Source organism: Microtus ochrogaster, linkage group LG7_11 (genome assembly GCF_000317375.1).
Source record: "Microtus ochrogaster isolate Prairie Vole_2 linkage group LG7_11, MicOch1.0, whole genome shotgun sequence".
NCBI lineage: Eukaryota > Metazoa > Chordata > Mammalia > Rodentia > Cricetidae > Microtus > Microtus ochrogaster.
Window position 1 is genome coordinate 8,856,226 of NC_022032.1, and position 3,935 is coordinate 8,860,160.

Here is a 3,935-nt window from a genome sequence, read left to right on the forward strand (position 1 = left end):
AAGGAAGGAAGGAAGGAAATAAGGGAGAAAGGAAGGAAATAAGGGAGGAAGGAAGGAAGGAAGGAAGGAAGGAAGGAAGGAAAGAAGGAAGGAAGGAAGGAAGGAAGGAAGGAAGGAAGGAAGGAAATAAGGGAGGAAGGAAGGAAGGAATGAAAGAAGAAAGGAAATAAGGGAGGAAGGAAGGAAGGAAGGAAGGAAATAAGGGAGGAAGGAAGGAAGGAAGGAGCTGTGTATAGACTGCATTTGTAGGAGCCAGATGATGAGAGAGTGAGTTGTGAGATTGTGTCTCTTAGTAACATGAGAAGCTCTAGAGCATAAACTCTCACCATCATGGCTGCCCAAAAGTGAGCTGAGCAAGGACACCAATGAACATGCTCAACTGCATGGAGGAAAGCTGGGAAGCGTAGAGATGGTTTTCCTCAGGGAAAAACACAACAATTAGTTGTCTAATATCAAATACTCAGCCCTGAAAACACGCATACAAGTAATGTTTATATGGACTCTTCAACAGGTTATATTTAAGAATACATACGTATACCCAAATTCATATATGAAAGAAATAACTGATGGAAAATGAGGTCATAAATTTGAGGGAGAGCAAGAGTGTGTTTGGAAGGAGGAAAGAGAATGGAAAAAGTTGTAATTAATATACAATCTGGAAAAATAAATAACAAAAAAGAGTAAGATTACACAGGCAGAAGTAAATTTTGGAGTAGATAATGTTGAAATGAAAAGAGCCACTTTGATAATTGAAATACTATATCAAAACAATACGAAAACTGTTTTAAAATGTCTAGCTCTTGAATATTTTTAAAACTGGTTGAGATTTACTGTTTTAATTCATAACTATGAGGGTTTGATATATCACCTATACCAGTCACATAAATTTTCCCTATTTTAGCCAATTAACTTGTACTCACTATTACATACAAAATACTCAATATTCTAAATGAAATAATCAAAGATACAAAAGTGCATTAAGTATCAAGTTATGCTTAGAACATGTTGCTTGTTCCTTAATTGAACAAAGACTTTGGGACCAGCTTTCAGCTGTCATCAAAAGGTCATTTCCTTTGATGTTCATAATCAGGTAGGTAGCTGTTATCACCTTGATAGGTTTAGATGGACAGAAATACTGTGTAGCCTTAGCATCTTAAACAGTTTCCATGAGGCAAATCCTAGCTTAGGCTCATTTTTCTGTAATCTCTTGGCCTTTAAAAAATAGGTTTAGATTTTTGAGAAATTATTCAGCATATCATATGAAGAAACTATTTTTAATGGGTGCAAGTTCTCCCTTTCCCACCAAGGTTTGAGTTTGGGCAGCTTCATTTAGGACAGAGGAACTGAAGGTCTACCTCTATTTCTGCAATGACTGAATCCATTCCCTAAGTCCGTAAGTAACAGACACACAGAACACAAACCAAAGCAGGTCTCTATCTGAATATCCATGTTTCCCCTAAAATCCCAAAAATTTCTTCTGAGAAATTTGTGTTGAGAAATACATAGCTTTCTCCAGTTCTTCGGGGAAATTCCCTGTAGATGCATGCCATGTATCCCTCCATTAAAACTCTAGAAAAGGAAGGAGGACTAAAGCAGTCTTTTTTCATTTCTCAAGGAGAATCAAATTTCTCCCAGAAACACAGTCCAAAAATCAGTTTATACGAGCTCCTGCCTCTGCTCTAAAATCCATCCTTTGGGTGTCTAGAGTCTGCTGTGAGATCTCAGAACCAGCAAGTCCAGACAAGCTGCAGAAGGCATGTCTACATATCCCCCACATGGCTTCTGAGACAAGGACGCCCTCTATTCCTTGTTTAGTCATAATAATTAATCAAGAAGTGTTTCCATTTTTTAAACACCTCAACAATTAAGATTCCCTCATCATTCTAGACAAAGAAACTCTTAAGAAGAAAAAATGATGAACTTGTTTCTAGGAGTTTAGCCACCCAGGTCTAGGTATTCTTGATCTAAATTCCATCTGTGTCATTGGGAGGTAGCACAAGCCTTCCCCAGAATCTGTGCTCCTAGATAAAAGAATTATCCCTTCACCCTATCATCTTGAAAGAGGTGGGAGGAACTGATGCCAATTCTGCTTCACCTCCACCCGGCCCCCAAGGGCATCCATTGCATATGTGGCTGCAAGCCAAGTTCTTTGATTCCCTGGGATTTTTCTTCCATGAACATGAGAATTCTGGGACATGTTCTCCCTTGTGCATATGCTACCTGTTGGTTGTGATTCTCTTAGCGACGATCTAGAAGGGAGATGCTGAGTTCAAAGAAACAGAAAGTTTGTAAGACCTGTACTTTAGAGTGCCACCAGGTCATCACCAAGAGTTCTACTAGTTTGCTCTCAAACAAGCTGCTTGCATGTCGAAACCTGAGAGACACTCTAAAAAAAACAAGTAAAGGCATTTGTGTTCTGGAATGTAATGGCTCTAACCTTAGCTCTCAAAAGTTGCACATAAAATAGAGTTTATATATATCTTAATATAGGTATTAAGATATATGTATTATATATAATATAATATATTATATTATGTCAGCATCACCGATAAAAAACATAACTGTCAACTGTTAGGACTCCTTTACTGTATGTCACTGTTAAACAAATGCCCATGTCACATATAACCCTGGAGTACACCCTAAGGACATACTTGCTCACTCAAATTCAGATTTGTAGAAATGCAAAGCATCATGGGAAGTTTTGTCTTTCATTCATAAAATGAAAACTGTGCCAAAAACACGAGCATGATTCAATTAAACTGGATGACCAGCAAAGGCCCTTTTAGCTTCGTCATGTAATGAAAACGGCTGTGCATATTCATCAAGGACTCCAGGAGGAAATCACCTATTAAGTGATGGATCAAGGAGCATGGGGCCCAACAAAGTGGCAGGAAAAGGACATACCTTAAAGTAGGCTCTTTATAAGTATCAAGGTTCAGATAGAGGCAACCGTTCTCACAAGCACAGACCACAGACATCCCGCCCCCACCAGTATCTGCCATAGTCTGTCACTTTGGGTGTATTTCAAAACACAGCAACCCCTCTGCACAGCAGCCAATTTCCTGTGACAGCTTCACAAACGTCAGGCTGTTTTCTGCATCCTCTGCTCTGATGCCAGGGTTGACAGGATGTGTAAGGACATGCTGGTCTCCTGTGGATGTTTAGAATGGCTTCCCAGAGGGAAGCCTAGCACAGGAGGTCCTTCTTGGCTGTTGTTTTCCTTCTCTTTCACGGTGCTGGAGGTGGGAGTCGCTGGCTCACTCATGCTAAACAAGGAGTCTGTCACTGTGCTTCACCCAAACTTGGTGCTTTTGTATCTTGTTTTGTTTTGACTTTTGAAGGGAGACTCACTATAGCACTCAGGCGGAGCTTCCTCTGCAATCCTGCCTCAGCCTTCTGAGTTAATATTACACTCATGTGCCACCAAATAAATTCCTGATTGGTTTTCAACCCCAGTCCTATTACTGTCTCCATGAATGGAGAACTGAAAACCCCTCCTCAATCCGAATCCTTTAGAAAGACAGCTTTACCAGAGTCTGTGTGTCTGCGTCTGCTTCTTTCTTCTTTGCCCTGTCTCCATATTTACAGTGTATGAGTGAGGCGAACTACGGTCACACCTTTTGCTAGGGTTGAACGTAGTATAAGATGCTTTTGAAACCTTACATTTCTGGTACAAAAATTAAAGCCATTTAATTCTAAACTCTTTTATTGCTGAATCAATTTTTGATCACTGTGCATACCATGTTATAAAACCAAGTATCTTTCCCTGAAGACAGAGAAAAACCTCAAAGACCTGTTTTGGACTACAATATAATGAATGAATGGTGTTGCTTAAACAATTGGGGAGAAGAGGTTTTGGGGCTGCTAACTACTTGTTAATGTGGGACCAGGAAGAGAGTTAACTTTCCTTTGCTGTTCACTCCCAGGGGTTCACA

General features: G+C 39.8%; 1 protein-coding gene across 2 annotated transcripts in view; it reads right to left on the reverse strand.

Moving 5' to 3' along the window:
* Nrg1 (neuregulin 1) overlaps positions 1–3,935 on the reverse strand; it is a 987,684-nt gene that overhangs the window by 752,414 nt on the left and 231,335 nt on the right. The gene's annotated exons all lie outside the window — the stretch shown is intronic.